Below are 17,017 nucleotides of genomic sequence, written 5' to 3'. Positions count from 1 at the left end.
CCAAGCTTTCTCTCCCTTCGCACCACCTCTGCACAGCCAAACCCTAATAAGAAACAAATTCATCATCACTCCATCCACTTAAGCAAAAATACAAAAACAATGTTCTTTTCAATGAAAGTAGTTTGAGTTCATGCATTTCACATCATTAGAATTAATGGCATCATTTTTAGACATTTGCACTCTCACTATTGCATCATAGGGATCAAACTAGTCAGATTAGGGTTTACTAGGGTTTCATGTTTTGGTTGGCTTTCAGTTCATTTTTGCAAAGTAGATTGATTTCCTCTGCGATAGCCTTCGTCCATCATCTAGAAAGCTTCTTCTGAGAGCATATAGAAGTTGGCTTGAGCCCTAGCGGACTTGTGCCAGCTGACTAAGTGACAGCCGCGACAAGAGCTAGTACTTGTGCATACAACACCGTCGCTTCCAAGTTTGTACGAACTACCGGGTTGATAAAATTAGAGATAGGAAGCCCCAGGAGTTGTAGCATTATTGCTACAATACTGGGGCCCACCATCTTTTTGGCGCCGTTGCCGGGGAAGCGTCAGGGTATTAGTAATTGTTGCTTTTCTTCTATTTTCTTACTCTTGCCTTCTGCTAAGTAGTTTATTTCATTTCCATTCTGCAAAAGTAGCATAGACATTTCCTGCTTTCATAGATTAGTATTTCTTGCTTTCATAGATTAGCATTTCCTGCTTTCATAGATTAGCATTTCCTGCTTTCGTAGATTAGCCTTTCATTTCTGCAAGCGTAGACTAGTGTTTCAATTCTGCAAGCATAGACTAGCATTTCCATTCCTGCAATTTCATGTGAGCAAAGTAGATTAGTTCTTTCCTGCTTTCAATTTAATTCTGCATCTTTATAGTTGGTTGTAGATCAATCTGTTTCAATTTTGCAGGTACCAAGGAAAAAAGCAAAAACAATCAAAAAAGAAAGTCTTTTCCATTTCATGTCTCGTAGGAACCGAGATAAATCAGGCAAATTCCTACCCAACACCCCCACCACATCACTGAGTCACCCTTCTCTCTTCTTTGGTGACAGTGATCCAGAAGAACCTATAGGTGAACATCCCGAGATATACGAAGATCCTATAGTAGAAGAAGAGTTAGAGACCACTCCATCTGAAGCTATGGCTGACAATAGAAGAGAAGATGAGAGAATAGAAGGTGCCTTCCCCATCCGAGAGACCAATGGAGAGATGAAAATGAAGAACATTAGCCCCTCCGCCTTACCTCACTTCCATGGACTGACTACTGAAGATCCTGATACCTTCCTGTTTGAGTTTGCTGTCCTTTGTAGAACCTATGACTATACTGAAGATGAGCAAAAGCTGAAACTCTTCCCTTCAACTCTTAAGGATGCAACATTACGCTGGTTCATGGGCTTACCTGGGAATAGTATCACAACTTGGGCTCAGATGCAGCAAGCTTTCAATACCAAGTACAGGGATTATTGTAGGTCTAAGGAAACCAAGGGAGAAATCTTTCGGATGACCATGGGAAATGATGAGTCCTTAGAGGATTATGAGGAGAGGTTCCAACTTAGCTATAAGCGGGCCAGGTGCACACTTGACCCTGAATCCCTCAAGTTGGTCCTACTCCGAGGAGTCCCTGAAGACCTCTTAGATACACTTCACATGTTAGCTGGGGGGGACATTTACCAACTGCCTTATGAGGACATCAAAAATGTGTTTAGAAACCACTCCAGGGTAGCTCGGAAACGAGGTAGAGGGAACCTCCTCTCAACCAGTGTCCCTTTCTCCAAACATGAGCTTGCAAATCAATTAGAAGATCTCAAGAGTGAGGTGAGACAGACCATTGCCATGCAGCTGGACACATTCAGGATCCAGCAGAAGAAAGAAGAAGCTGAGAGAGCCTTGGCTGTCTTCTGCCCTAGGTGCACAAGGAGACACCCTAAGAACGAATGCCCATTGCATTCGGTTGAAGTATGTTTCGTTTGTGAGGAGGACCATCCCACAAATCAGTGTCCAACCTTACCTGGGTTTAAAGCCATGTACCAAGGGACAGAAGCTCCCACTGAACCTCTCTATTACCTCAACCAAAGGAGGCCACAAGGATCTAGACCTTATCAGCAGGGGATGCAAGGGGCACCTCAAGCTTATTACAGCCCCAACCAATCGACTCCTATGCCTTCCTGGGGTCCCCCTGCTCATCCTTCCTGGTCCATGCCTCCTCCATGGTCTTATCCACCTCAGTACCCTACTCAACCTACTTCTCATTCATATCATTCACATGCCCAGCCACAGCCTCAGTGGAATGCACCTCAGTCAGGGTGGAGGCCCCAGTACAATACGCCTCCCGCCATTTTGCCTCCACCACCAGTTCAACCTTAGCCATTACCTCCTGCTCCTCCAAGGCAACCTCAAATGCCTGCTCAACCGAACCCGAACCCCAACAATAGACAGGCCCAGCAGGTGTACACTGGGGAAACCTCATGCCCTACCTATGCAGTGGAGATCCAGGAGATCAATCTTCGATCTGGAAAGACTCTACCAGATCGCCAACCTCCTCCCCCAGAGGATGAGGAAGATAAACAGGAAAGTGAACCAAAGGCTATTCCACCCTTTCCTGAGAGACTGACAGCCACCACACAACCCAACCCAGAGGAGGATGAGCTTCTGGGTGAGCTCAAGCAGTTGTGTGTAAAAATACCACTTCTCCAAGCCATCAAGGATGTGCCAATATACAACAAACTGGTTAAGGAAAAGTGTTTCAAACACCCAGGCAGGCGGAAGAAAGATGCTTCAACCATCAATGTCATAGGACAACTGTCTGACCTTATGTTAGGACAAGTCATCTGCCCAAAGTACCTAGATCCTAGAAGTCCTGTAGTAGATGTCCACATCAATGGCACCATCATACCTCACACTTTGATTGATCTGGGGGCTGCCATTAATGTGATGACCAGGGATACCATGCTCAAACTCAATCTTCAGGGTTCCTTGAGGAAGACCTCGACAGTACTGCAATTAGAAGATCGCTCCACTGTGACTCCCGAAGGGATTGTGGAGGATGTCTTGGTCTCTATCGACTCTTGGGAATACCCTGTAGATTTCTTGGTTCTGCAACCCAAGGCAAAGCTTACTGAATATCCTCTCATTTTGGGAAGGCCTTGGTTAGCCACTGCAGATGCTTACATAAGTTGCCGTGCAGGAAATATGACCATAAAAAATGGTCCTATGTCCAAACAGCTAGTCCTATACCCTCCTGCCCAACCCTCCTTAGAGCATGACTTACCACTCTGGTTAGAAGAAGGAGAGGAAGACGAGGTGTACTCAGCACCTCTGTGCACCCTAGATACCACCAGAAGATACCCCCCAACCGAGGATGACTTGATTGAGACCTTGATCCAGAATCCACCTTCCAGTGCACTATCCTTAGAGAAATTGGTGGAGGATTCCCAAGCTAGCACCTTAGTGGATCTTTGTACAACCAACCCTGTCACTCCCAGAGTCAAGAATGTGGAGTTCGGCCCTGAGAGAACGTTGAAGATCAGCTCCTCCCTATCTCCTTCCCAGGAAAAGGAGCTGTGTAGCCTGTTGGCCAGTCACCTAGATGCTTTCGCTTGGAGCTATAAGGAAATTAAAGGAGTCCATCCTTCGGTTTGTACCCATCACATATACATCAAAGAGGATTGTAAGCTGGTTAGGCAACCCCAGAGGAGAATGAATCCAGCTCTTAAGGACATTGTCAAAGAAGAATTGCAAAAACTGTTGGATGCCGGATTCATCTACCCCATCTCAGATAGTGAATGGGTGTCCCCTCTGGTGTTGGTTCCCAAGAAAATGGGAAATGGAGAATCTGTGTGGACTACCGAGAACTGAACAAAGCTACCAAGAAAGACCATTTCCCTCTACCTTTCATAGATCAAGTGTTGGATGGACTGGCAGGAAAGAAGTTCTTCTCTTTCCTGGATGGGTTTAGCGGGTACAACCAAATCCAAATCAGCCCGGAAGACCAAGATAAGACCACCTTCACTTGTCCTTGGGGCACCTTTGCCTACCGAGTCCTTCCCTTTGGGCTATGCAATGCTCCTGCTACTTTCCAGAGAGCTGTCTTAAGCATCTTCTCGGAGCTGGTCCATGATGCAGTGGAAATCTATATGGATGACTTCACTCCTTACGGGTCCAACTTTCAGGAAGCATTGTCCAATCTGGGAAAAGTCCTAACTAAATGCATTGAGATGAACTTGTCCCTTAGTCCTGAAAAATGTGAATTCCTAATGACTGAAGGGACCGTGCTAGGCCATACCATTTCTTGCCAAGGGTTGCAGGTGGATCCTAACAAAATTGCTCTCATCAAGAAGGTTCCACCTCCTCAAAAGGTAAGGGATGTTCGAAGTTTCTTGGGATTAGCAGGATACTACCGGAGATTCATTAAAGATTTCAGCAAGCTAGCCTTGCCATTGTTTGGCCTGTTGGCAAAAGATGTGGAGTTTAAATGGACTGACGATTGTCAGAGGGCTTTAAATGAATTGAAGGACAAGTTGGTGTCAGCCCCACTCCTGAGAGGTCCAAACTGGGCCCTACCTTTCCACATCCACACTGATGCCTCGAACAAAGCCATAGGTGCAGCTTTAGGACAAGTTGAGCAAAAACTTCCATATGCCATTTACTTTGTTAGCAAAAACTTGTCCAAAGCTGAGCTGAATTACACTGTAACCGAGAAGGAATTCTTGGTTGTGGTCCATGCACTGAACAAGTTCCGACATTATATTACTGGCTATCAAACCTTTGTACATACAGACCATGCTGCAATTAGATATTTAATGAATAAACCAGATGTGAATGCTCGTATTATTAGATGGTTACTTTTATTGCAGCAGTTTGATTTGACCATTGTTGACAAATCAGGTAGAGAAAATGTTGTTGCTGACTTTTTATCTAGATTGGATTTGTCTGCAGATGAGGATGGAACGGTGGATGACCAGATGCCCGATGAACATCTGTTTGCTATTTCAGTACTCTCTCCATGGTTTGCTGATATAGCAAACTACCTTGTTTCAGTACAGTTCCCTCCGCACCTATCTTCAAGAGAGAAGAGCAGAATCATCAGAAAAAGTGCCTCATTTACTTGGATCGGGGGCAATCTGTTCAAGCTTGGCCCCGATCAGATCTTAAGGCGTTGTGTAAGGGAGGAGGAAGTCTTTGATATCCTCCTCACTTATCATGATGGGCCTTGTGGAGGACATTTTGCAGCAAAGAGAACTGCCTTCAAGATCCTACAGGCAGGCTACTATTGGCCCACACTTCATCAAGATGTCAGAAGATATGTGAGCCAGTGTGACCAATGCCAAAGAATGGGGAAACCAACCCAAAGGGATGAGATGCCTCTCCAACCTCAGGTGACTCTTGAGCCATTTGAGAAGTGGGGTATGGACTTTGTGGGCCCAATCAACCCCCCTTCGAGGAAAAGGTCTTACATCATTGTGTGCACTGACTACCTGACAAAGTGGGCAGATACCAAAGCAATCAAAGCAGCAACATAAGAAAAGGTGGCCAAGTTCCTAAGAGAAAACATCTTCTATAAGTTTGGCTATCCAAGAGAGCTGGTCACTGATCAAGGGAGCCAATTCACTTCCAACCTGGTTGAAGATCTACTAGCTCATCACAAGATCAAGCATAGGACTTCCACCCCCTATCACCCTCAAGCAAATGGGCAGGTGGAAGTCACCAATAGAGCATTAGAAGGGATCTTGACTAAGGTGGTGAGAAGCAGCAGAAAGGACTGGGCAGATCGCCTGGTTGAAGCCACATGGGCTTACAACACCACTTGGAAGACCACCACCGGCTTCACACCTTATGAGCTGGTCTATGGGAAGAAAGCTTTGCTGTCCATTGAGTTTGAATACAACACTTTGAGGATGGCAGCTCAGCTGGACCTAGATCTCAGCCATGCACAACAAGAAAGGCTATTGCAGCTGAATGGACTGGATGAGCATCGAATGCAGGCCCTCCTTCACTCAAAAGTGGTTCAACTTCAGAGAAAGGTGTGGCATGACCAACATCTCCATGACAAGCAATTTCAGCCGGGAGATTGGGCTTTGTTGTATGACTCCAGATACAAAGATTTCAAGGGAAAGCTGAGAACCAGATGGCTAGGGCCATATTCAGTGGAAAAATGTCATGACAATGGATCTGTTCTTATTCGGACCATTGATGAGGAAACCATCCCCATGCTTGTCAATGGGCATCGATTGAATATCTACAGGAAGCCTCCCTCAAGACAAGAGTTCATCAAAACTATGGAGAAGGCAGTGTTGGTCATAGAGAAGGGTTCTACCTCTGCTTTGGGCATACCCTGAAGAATCTAATAATAATAATAATAATAATAATAATAAAGATCCTTGGGTGAAAACCTTTCTGAGGCGCCCAAGGCAGGTGGTAGGGGTGAAAACCTCATGGAGGCGCCCCTATTGTCTTTTCAAAAAAAAAAAAAAGAGATTGGAAAAAGATCCTTGAGTGAAAACCTCTTTGAGGCGCTTAAGGCAGATGGCAAGGGTGAAAACCTCAATGAGGCGCCCCTGTTATCTTTCAAAAAAAAAGAAAAAGAAGAAAAAAAAACACAAGAAAAAAAAAAGTCAGCAGATTCATTATGTAAAATTGCATGCAGGTGTTCTATGGAGGAGAGGAAGCCTCTCAACTCAAAGCCAAGGGTCCTCATCATGCAGTCAGGACACCTCACCATCACCTCCTCCAAGAATACTCATTTTCTCCAAGGTATGTGCAATTTTATTACAGCTTGAGTCTTCTACAGGAAGACGCAGATTTTCTACAGGAAAATGCAGAGTTTCTACAGGAAGATGCAGATCTTCTACAGGAAGGTGCAGACTCTCTACAGGAACGCATCCTTTCTACAGGAAGCGCTATATTTCTACAGGAAGCTTCCTGTAGAAGCTCAGAACGGGCCAGAATTCATTTCATGAGGAGATCTAACGGCTAAGGATCGGTTTGGACGCATGCAAGCCACGGTTGTCACCCTTGCACATTGTTGTTATCTTGTTCCACCATCCTTGTCGACATGCAACAAAGCTACCTGCACCAGCAAAGCAGATCGATGAGTCTCGAGAAAAAGCAAATTGTAAATGGAAAAAAGTGCTAGAGATCTCACACCATATTCATCACAGTCAGCTAGAAGCTCCGGGAGCATGATCGTGAGGCCATCCATCGTCGTGCAGCATGCACCCAAGGAGGAAGAACTGTTCCAAGACATCCCGCGGGAGTCCTGTAACAGTTAAGCCTGCTAGAGTGGATACCATTCACAGCGCAGGCCATATGTAATGAAACATGGGCGCATGCAACTAAAGCATCCCATCCATCATTGGCAGCTCGTGAACATGGACCTCCGGGCCTATGTAAGTTCGCCAGCAGCAGGTAAATCGACTCATCAGCGTCCAAAGAACTGAAACGTCGTGTGCAGCCACGCAGGTAAGTGTCTCGACCCTTCCTTCCATCAGATTGCATGAATGTTACTTTGATTGATTGCTAAGTGTAAAGGTGAATGGGTTGAGCGGCCGTATGGCCATTTGGCCGGCCACGTCGGCCAGTTGATGGTCTAGTGGATGTGTGGGTGGCGGCCATGACAAAAAGAATAGCAGCACGCACGTGAGAGCAATCCGATCGAAAAAAAATGAGTTTAACCGAAGAGGCGGCAGCAGATCTGCGGGAATTGATGCGGCAGCAAGTGAACGCGCAGTTGAATGATGGGATGACGTCACCCAACGGTCCGGTGGGGACAGCTCACCCCCGCGCCACGGATTCCGCCGAATTTAAAATCTAATCGGCTAGATTGCACTCATGCATTTATCAAGCACCGTTTTGAACTCGAGTGGCTATCCTGATCCTTCTGCAGTGTGATACGCCGAGCCTTTGGCTATCAGAACGATTGAGAAGCACACCCAAGGCGCAGACCGACTACAGTCTCTCCCGAAAATCGCGCGCTGCATTCTACAGGAACGCTATCATTCTACAGGAACGCTGTCAGCCTACAGGAACGCAGTTTTCTACAGGAAAGCGGGTGCCTCACGTAAAAAGGTGGCCAAATTAAAATCGTAACCCTGAACTCTTCATGCACTGGTTATTAAAGGTGGCAGGATTGTCGTCCACAGTCTGGTCATAGAAAAATGGTGAAATTGTTGTCTGCTGTGCCTATACTGTCATTCTACAGGACGTCGAGTAATTAAACTGTGTTAAGTTCCTCAGGGATAAGTTTTGTGGATTATGTGCATGACATTCTACACTCTGTCTCAGTAAACCAAATTTCTTCCACAATCACCACCTCTGGTTAAGGAAGCCGTTTTATCATGCCGGGTGGGTTTATTAGACGAGAACCCATTGATTCAACCAAGTTGAGGGAAAACCAGGAAGTGGTAGAGCTCTTCACACGGGTTCAATGGATATCTTTTTGTGACAAGTTGCAGGGGTACGATGATGAAGTGGCAGAAGAATTTTTGCAGGTTCTGAAGCCGAAATCCAAGACACTGGCCACAGTGAACTTCAGGGGTCTAAGCCTCAAGCTCACCCCGCAATATATCAGTCGAATTACTGAACTTCCGATGGGTTTGCCATGGGATAAGGAGGAAAGGAAGTTGATCCAGCAGGCCAAGAAAGAATTCTTTCCACCTGAGGAGGAATTCTCGGAGGACAAAAATGGGGTGCGAAGAACCAGCTTGCTGCCACCATGGAATGAAGTCAGCCTGCAAATCATGAAGTATATAACCTGTGAAGGTCGTTTTAGCATTGTATACGCATATCACTTTCGGTTGCTCGCTGAATTGAGGCACCAGATTGATCTTCCTGTAGAACAGAAACCGAGCATTCCTTATTTCCTGCTACAGTCCCTAATTGAGTGTGCCACAAAGTTAAAAGAAGGCATACCAGATCAGGTAGCCCACCATGGGTTGATCAAACTTCTTGTGGAGGATGCGCTTCATTCATATAAGGTTCCCCTCTCCTGGGAATCATTCAGGAATTTGACAAGAGATGGAGACATAAAAATGTTGATTGAAGAAACGGGTTCCTCCAGCAGTGAGGAAAAAGAAGCAGTGGCCGAGGGAAAGAGAGAAAAAGGCCAGAAGACCCCGACCACAGTGCAGAAGAAAGAACAAAAGAAGAAGCATGAGGAAAAGGATGACAAAGAAAAAGGTGGCACACCCATCTTGTCAGCAAGAGAAAAGAGGTTGAAGAGCAGAACAAACAAAGCTGAGGTGGTCCACATTAGCCCAAGTACCTCATCAGCACCTACAACCAAACAAAAAAGCAAAACCCATGCAGCAAACCAAGCAAAGGTGGTGACACCCGTGTGTACAGGAAAGCAGAAACAGGCTTCTACAGGAAGCCCGAAAACAGACAAAGGGTCTTCTACAGGAAGCCCGAAATTGGCAAAAGGGTCTTCTATAGGAAGCTCGAAAATTACCAAAACAAGGGCTTCTACAGGAAGCCCCAAAAAGGTGAAACCCAAAGAGAAGAAGGTGGATATTCTGGCAAGGGAGGCAACAACTGTATTAGCTGGCCTCAGCACACCACCTAAGCCAAAAGAAAAGAGGAAGAGGGAGACCCCTCTATACTTTAAAGCTCAAAGAAGTGTTAGGATAAAGACGGGCAAGCCACAGCCTCCGTCCAGCAGCCCGATTGTCATCGAAGATACCCCTGCTTCTCCCAAGGAAAAGTCCCCCTCAAGGATAACAGTCACCTACGAGAAAGGGAGTCCAAAGAAAAATACGTGGCAAGAAAGGTTAGACTTGTTGACTGAAAAAACTCGGCTACAGGAAGCTGAAAATGTTCTACAGGACACTCTGGCCCGGCTACAGGAAACGGAGAAGAGGGAAGGAGAAGGACCCTCATCACCACCGAGGGAGGGTGAGGTAGAGCCACCTAAAGAGGCAAAAGAAGTACATATACCAGAGCCCAGCCCTCAGCCTAGTCTGAGTTCCTACTACACCTTTTTAGAGGCGGGCAAAATCATACCGCAGAAATTTACTGTACTTTTATTTTTTGCATTAGAGGAAGAAAGATTTCGTTCCCACACATGGATGCAGATCGCCAAGTCAAAGGGTGTGGCGGACATAGGCCCTTTACAAGAGCAACTCAAGGAGGTCAGGAGTGAATTCACCATGGCTAAACATGTGGCTAATTGCCAACGTGTGCTCCTACAGGAAGAAAATCAGAAGCTGAGATTGCAGCTACAGGAACTAAGGGTAGGGGCAGGTACATCCTCCAAAGACGCCACAAAAGAACAACAAGGCAAAAAGGAGCTGACTACCGGTCTTGAAGAGCCAATGACACTTGTACAGGAAGCAGAGCAGTAGGCACAAATTGAAGTGCAAGCTCTAAAAGAACAACTGCAGCAAAAGGAAGCACAATTGGCCTGCATGGCCAGCTGGGCCATGGAGGCAATACAGTGCAGACAACCTGCAAAATCCTATGGATTGTACTTAAAAGATCAATGGCTGCAGTTCCAAATAAATACCTTGGCACAAAGAGGTATTTCTCAGATCCAAAACCCACAACAATTTTCGGAATTATGCAGTACTAGTTCGTCAGAAGACAAAGCCAAATTAGCAGAATTCTACCTCCACAATTTGGCTTTGCCTAATGAAGTCTCCTGGGATCCCAATATTGCCTTGGGTGATATGCAATTGATGGCGTTCGCTTCATGGTTAAACCATGAGGATCAAAGAGCAGCTGAAGCAAAATCGGTCATGAACCGAGAAGTGAGCGAGCCACTGTTCATTCGAGCAGAACCAGAGGATCCGGTTGCACTCATCTCAGCCCACCAACAGTTGGCTACTGATCCCACAGCTTCCTTGAGATTTATGGACCAACAGGCCCAAGACATAGCTCATTTTGAAGACATGGAAAGATTGTTAGGAGAAAGTGCTGCCCAAGCATGCACACGCAGATGGAATACCTTGGCACACAGCTTGAAAATCCGAGAGTACCATACCCCAATTCGGATGAGGGAAGCTTTGGCAAGGGTAGACCTTTACAAGAAATCCATGTAAAGCCTCCAGGCCAGCTGGATTGGCCTTAAACTCAGCCCACCACTACTGCTAGGGTTGACGGAAGGCAATACAGAGGAGGATGACAGTGAACAATGGGAAGAGGTGAACAGGAAAGCAGGCTTTCATATCAGCAAAGAGGACACTACCATAGACGCTTGGGATGTAAGCGAAGCAGTAAAAGCAATGAAAGATGAAGATTTTGACTAAGTTGCTCAAGGATGAGCAAATATTTTAGCTGGGGGGTGATGATGAGCCCCAATTTTTGGTACAATTTGGGCTCATATTGGCCTACTTACCTTGCTCAACCATTCCTCTTTTATCACTTATGCATTCATTTCTTAGTATATTCGTGTTGTTTGTAGGAAGAGGGGCAGACATTATATCTATGTGGCTAATACATGATGATTTCAGGTTCTTGGCATTAAAGAGAGCAAAAGGCCACGCAAAAGGAGACAAGGAGACAACAAAGGTGACATTGCGGGTTCATAGGGAGGTTGTCCACAGTCTTGATGACCCTCCTCGTGATTTTCACCTTAACTCCGAGCTCTAACAGCTCTCCCCACCGAGCTTAAAGGCAGCCAACACGTTCTACAGGATCAATAGTTTTACAGCAGTTTGACTTTCAGTTGGACAGCCAAGCTCCACGAATGGAGGAAGCCAGCTTGATCTTCACTTTGTATAAATATGAAGGCAGTAGCCTTTGGTAGGAGCTTTTTGAACTTTTGGACTGATCTTGTAATTTCTGAGCACAGCTCGGTGTTTGTTTTTGTAAGCCAGTTTTGGCATGACATTAGACTTCTGATTATGAATAAAGGCAAGCTGATTTGGATCTAATTCTGAGCTGTTAAGGGAGCTATAGCTCTCAGGTTAGGGCCCAACCTGAGAGCAATAGATCTCCTCTTCTTGTAGTGTTATTTACCTTTCTTTCCAGCACTTTGTTTCTTTGTTTTGATATGCATTTCAAGAACACAGTCTGCTGATTTGATTTATTTAATAAGATTGAGTAGGATTAGCTTATGGTTAAATTACTTTCAGTTGCTTAGATTAGGATAGGAGGTTTGTAATTCACTGGAGCTCCAAGAAAAGGTTGTTAGTGCCTCCACTGCCATCTCTGTTTAGGGATTGGGGTGCAGTCTATACCAACCACCAAAAAAACGCAGTCTTTTCTACTTTTATGCAAGCTGCAACACAGTCGTTTTAATCGTGGATCCTTCCATGCATTTTGCTCTTGAGCCATACTCCTTCATTACAATTCCATGCACGATTTTTCTTCATGATTTACATCGTTGTTCATTGGTTTAATAGCACAGGTAGCACTGGTTAATGAATTCTCGTTTTTGGTGCAAGACATAAGCAATTTGTTTTATTTACACTGCTCAGTATCATTCCACTTCCTTCTTCTTCTTCTTAACCTCTCCTCAAGCCACCTACTCGACCTCTGTTCAGCTTGTTTACCTTCCAACTCATCCATTGCCACGTAGCTTCATTTTTTTGACCTTTCGTTGCTGCCATCCTTCTATCCACCAACCAACTCCGTGCACTCTCTCTCCATCTTATTCCTCTGTCCCTGAGCCATCACAAGCTCCATCCCCACCTTACCTATCCACCCATACCACTCCATCACTTCACCATCACCCAAAACTTCCACTTACAGCACATCCTGTAGAAGGTAGCAGACTTCCTGTAGAATTCCTTAGTTTCCTGTAGGATCCCCTGCAGACATCCTGTAGGAGCCTGCAAACTTGGTTGCCGAGCATCTGAACGTTGTAGACTTCTATGGACTGATGCTAGGGACCCTCTGGGACCTCTCCTAGCCCTCCTGACCTTTCCCAAGATTTCTCTCCCTTCGCACCACCTCTGCACAGCCAAACCCTAATAAGAAACAAATTCATCATCACTCCATCCACTTAAGCAAAAATACAAAAACAATGTTCTTTTCAATGAAAGTAGTTTGAGTTCATGCATTTCACATCATTAGAAGTAATGGCATCATTTTTAGACATTTGCACTCTCACTATTGCATCATAGGGATCAAACTAGTCAGATTAGGGTTTACTAGGGTTTCATGTTTTGGTTGGCTTTCAGTTCATTTTTGCAAAGTAGATTGATTTCCTCTGCGATAGCCTTCGTCCATCATTTAGAAAGCTTCTTCTGAGAGCATATAGAAGTTGGCTTGAGCCCTAGCGGACTTGTGCCAGCTGACCAAGTGACAGCTGCGACAAGAGCTAGTACTTGTGCATACAGCACCGTCGCTTCCAAGTTTGTACGAACTACCGGGTTGATAAAATTAGAGATAGGAAGCCCCAGGAGTTGTAGCATTATTGCTACAATACTGGGGCCCACCAAAAGAGAGCGCAACATACAGCACTAAACATACAACACAGAAACATTGAACTCAAGACTTGCTTCTATTCATCAATTAACATGTATATATACAAAGTGGAGAATTTTCTGGAGATGGGTTCAGTCGGTGGCTTCCTGGAGAAGCTTCCCCATTGTCAATGTATCCGCCGACTTCTAGAACTTGATTAAATACAACCGATGATTTCTAGCATAAAATCATTGTTGAATATCAGTGTCAGGTAGTTGGAATTACCTTTGGTTTCCAACACTTCAGAAGGTAATTAATTAATTATTACCCTAATTAGTCTGTCAACACTATATTCCTATTCTTCAATCCTGAGAATTTATTCCCAACTTGACTTTAATTGCGATGAAATGCTAAGCTGCAAGATTAATATATATCCATGCAGGGTTCCATGCGTGAGGAAGGGAGGAGTGAGATTCACGATTAATGGGCACTCCTACTTCAATTTGGTGCTCATTACGAACGTAGGAGGGGCAGGGGATGTGGAGGCGGTTTCCATCAAAGGTTCCAACACCGGTTGGCAAGCAATGTCCCGCAACTGGGGACAGAATTGGCAGGGCAACTCTTATTTGAATGAGCACACTCTGTCCTTCCAAGTCACCACCAGCAATGGGAGAACCATCACATCCTATAACGTCGCTCCCGCAAATTGGCAATTCGGCCAGGCATTTGAAGGACAACAATTTTAACCCATTTTCATCTGCATCAAAACTACCCTGTCGAAGAGTAATGCAGAAGCAACGAAGCCGACGTGATGGTAGAATATCACACTTTTAAAGTGGTTATTACTCCGATAGTACAATAGGCAGTATTCCCACTTCTAATTGTTTCTGCTGTATAGAATTGATATACACTTCATGTGTATAGAATTGAACTCGCGACGGCGAAATATTGTATCAGTGACATGTTTCTCATAAATTCCGTAAATTGGCGCTTTTATATTTTAATTGTTATCGTTGATGGCAATTATTGGAGATTTTGATGACCTCTACTCAAGCATTGTCTATATGTATGCAGTGATTGAGTTAATTGATTTTGGTAGCCTTATATATTGGGAACGATACTGTTGGGAATTTTTTGGTAAATTCCAAAACAAAATAACTGAACAGAGAACAATGCTCTGTTTTCTCCATAGGATCTTTAACACAGGGAAGCTATAACTGATTTCTGAGAACAAAGTATCACACACACACCCACAAAAGCTTTGTATTCATTAAAATAAAACTGCTGTTACAAAAATATATTCTTCCTCTTCCTGAGGGATTACACCAAGAACATTTTTTTAACAAAAAAAATTACTCTGTCTCCTTTTGAAAAGATCTACACTACTGTGTGTAAAAATCTTTTACAGTCACTGTTAAAACAAAACTTTACATTTACTGCTGTAAAAAAAACTCCTCTTGTTTCATTCACGCTGCTGCATTACAAACAAAAATAACTTCTGTCTCTGTTGGAGAGATCAACACACTGCTGTGTGGAAAATTACACATTCACAAAAAAACTTACATTCATTTACTATGCCATACTTCTCGTACATAATAAAAAACAATAAAATTAAAACATTTACCTATAATCTACGAACAGGAGTAAAAAACCATTAATTACTTCACTGCAGTAAACGGCGGTCAAACCCAAAACTTCACGTAATGTTCATGTGCAGGCCCGTACTTCAACCATTGAAATTTTGCGATTTGCGATTTAATCGCATCGCGAAATCGCATTCGCTGTAAAACAGGGGAATGCTTGAAACAAATGGGTGCGATCTGTGATATGCGATCGGATCGCATCACAACATCGCAATCGACAGAAATCAAGTGAACAAACGGAGGTAGGTGCATGCATGCGATTTGCGATCTGCGATAAGATCGCATCGCAAAGTAAAATAGAGCTGCAGTTGAAATTATTATTTCAACACTCCCCTTTAATTTCAACTGCTGGGTTATCAGTTATACCCAGACATTTTCTAAAAAATTCAAAACTTTTCTGTCCCAATGGCTTAGTCAGAATATCCGCAACCTGCTCCTGAGTCCTGCAATGTTTTAAGACAATTTCTCCATTGTTCACCAATTCTCTGATGTAATGGAACCTTGTATCAATGTGTTTTGTTCGTTTGTGAAACACAGAATTCTTGGACAGGGAAATAACTGAGCTATTGTCACAAAAAATAACCGTTGTTTTTGCTTGCTCTTGGCATAGGCTCCTTAGCATCCTTCTCATCCAAACCGCTTAACACGCTGCTGTTGTAGCTGTCACGTATTCTGCCTCTGCTATAGACAACGCCACAATGGGTTGTTTCTTAAAAGCCCATGAAATTGCTCATAAACCCATGTGAAAGAGATAATCGGATGTGGTTTTTCGATCATCCACACTTCCAGCCCAATCACTATCGGTGTAGCCAACTAAATTTGAACTTTCTGAAAAAATATATAAAATGCCAAATCTTTTAGTACCTTTGATATACTTCAGAATTCTTTTTGCTGTCTACCAACATGCTTCTTTTGGTCTCTCCATGAATCTGGAAATCAAACTAACAGCATGCATTATATCCAGCCTAGTTGCAGTCAAATACATTAGGCTACCAACTATGCTCTTGTACATGCTAGGATCAAAATCCTTGCTGCTGTCCTCTTTGCTGAGTTTTAATCCCATCACTATGGGAGTGATTGCTGCCTTTCTCTCCTGCATGTTAAATCTTTTCAACACTTCATCAACATATTTTTCCTATGAGATAAAAATCCCATTTTCATTTCGATCTACTTCTATTCCTAAGAAGTATCTCAGCAAACCCATGTCAGACATTTCAAATTCTTCTTTCATAACTGTTTTGAAATTTTCAATAAGATGATCATATTTACGTGTGAAAATAACATCATCAACATATAATACAACAATTAGTAATTTACCATCTTTTTCTTTGATGTAGAGGGTGGGTTTTCCCTCACACTTTTCAAATCCATTTTCCAGTAGATAGGAATCTATCCTACTGTACCATGCTCTTGGTGCTTGCTTCAGCCCATAAAGAGCTTTCTTCAATCTGCATACTTTGTGTTCTTGGCCTTTCTTCTCATAGCCTAGAGGTTGTTCAATGTAAACCTCTTCCTTTAACACTCCATTTAGGAATTCTTACTTCATGTCCATTTCGTAAACTTTCCACTTGTTTTGTGCTGCTATGGACAGCACTGCTCTTACGATTTCCATTCTAGCAACTGGTGCGAAAGTTTCCTCATAGTCTCTCCCATACTGCTGCTTGTATCCTTTGACAACCAATCTTGCCTTGCGTCTTTCTATCTTGCCTTCAGCATTACTCTTAGTTTTGTAAACCCATTTGACTCCAATAACTTCCTTTCCTTTTGGTAGTTCAACCAAATCCCATGTCGTGTTTCCTTCTATGACATTGATCTCCTCATCCATAGCTTCTATCCATTTCTTATCCTTAATTTCATCTTCGAAATGAATAGGGTCATTAACATGACAATATAAAGAAAACAAAGAATTCATACATTCATCATAAATGTCACTTAAATTTCTGAATTTACCTTTTTCATTTGATGTACAAATGCTTGAAGATGCACTTGAATTTCCTCCTTGTGGTGTGCTTGGAGAAGCACTTTCATTTCTCCTCAAGGG

At 43.8% G+C, this 17,017-nt stretch overlaps 1 pseudogene; it reads left to right on the top strand.

Annotated features, from left to right (window-relative positions):
- Positions 1–13,740: 13,740 nt before the first annotated feature.
- LOC149164759 (expansin-A2 pseudogene) lies at positions 13,741–14,079 on the top strand (annotated as a pseudogene).
- The last annotated feature ends 2,938 nt before the right edge of the window (positions 14,080–17,017 follow it).

The sequence above is a fragment of the Pinus tabuliformis genome, chromosome 5_1 (genome assembly GCF_031772625.1).
Source record: "Pinus tabuliformis cultivar Carrire ecotype Pingquan chromosome 5_1, CPIR1, whole genome shotgun sequence".
NCBI classification, from domain to species: domain Eukaryota; kingdom Viridiplantae; phylum Streptophyta; class Pinopsida; order Pinales; family Pinaceae; genus Pinus; species Pinus tabuliformis.
Note: the sequence above shows the minus strand (reverse complement) of the source record. Positions and strands in the feature narration are given on the sequence as shown.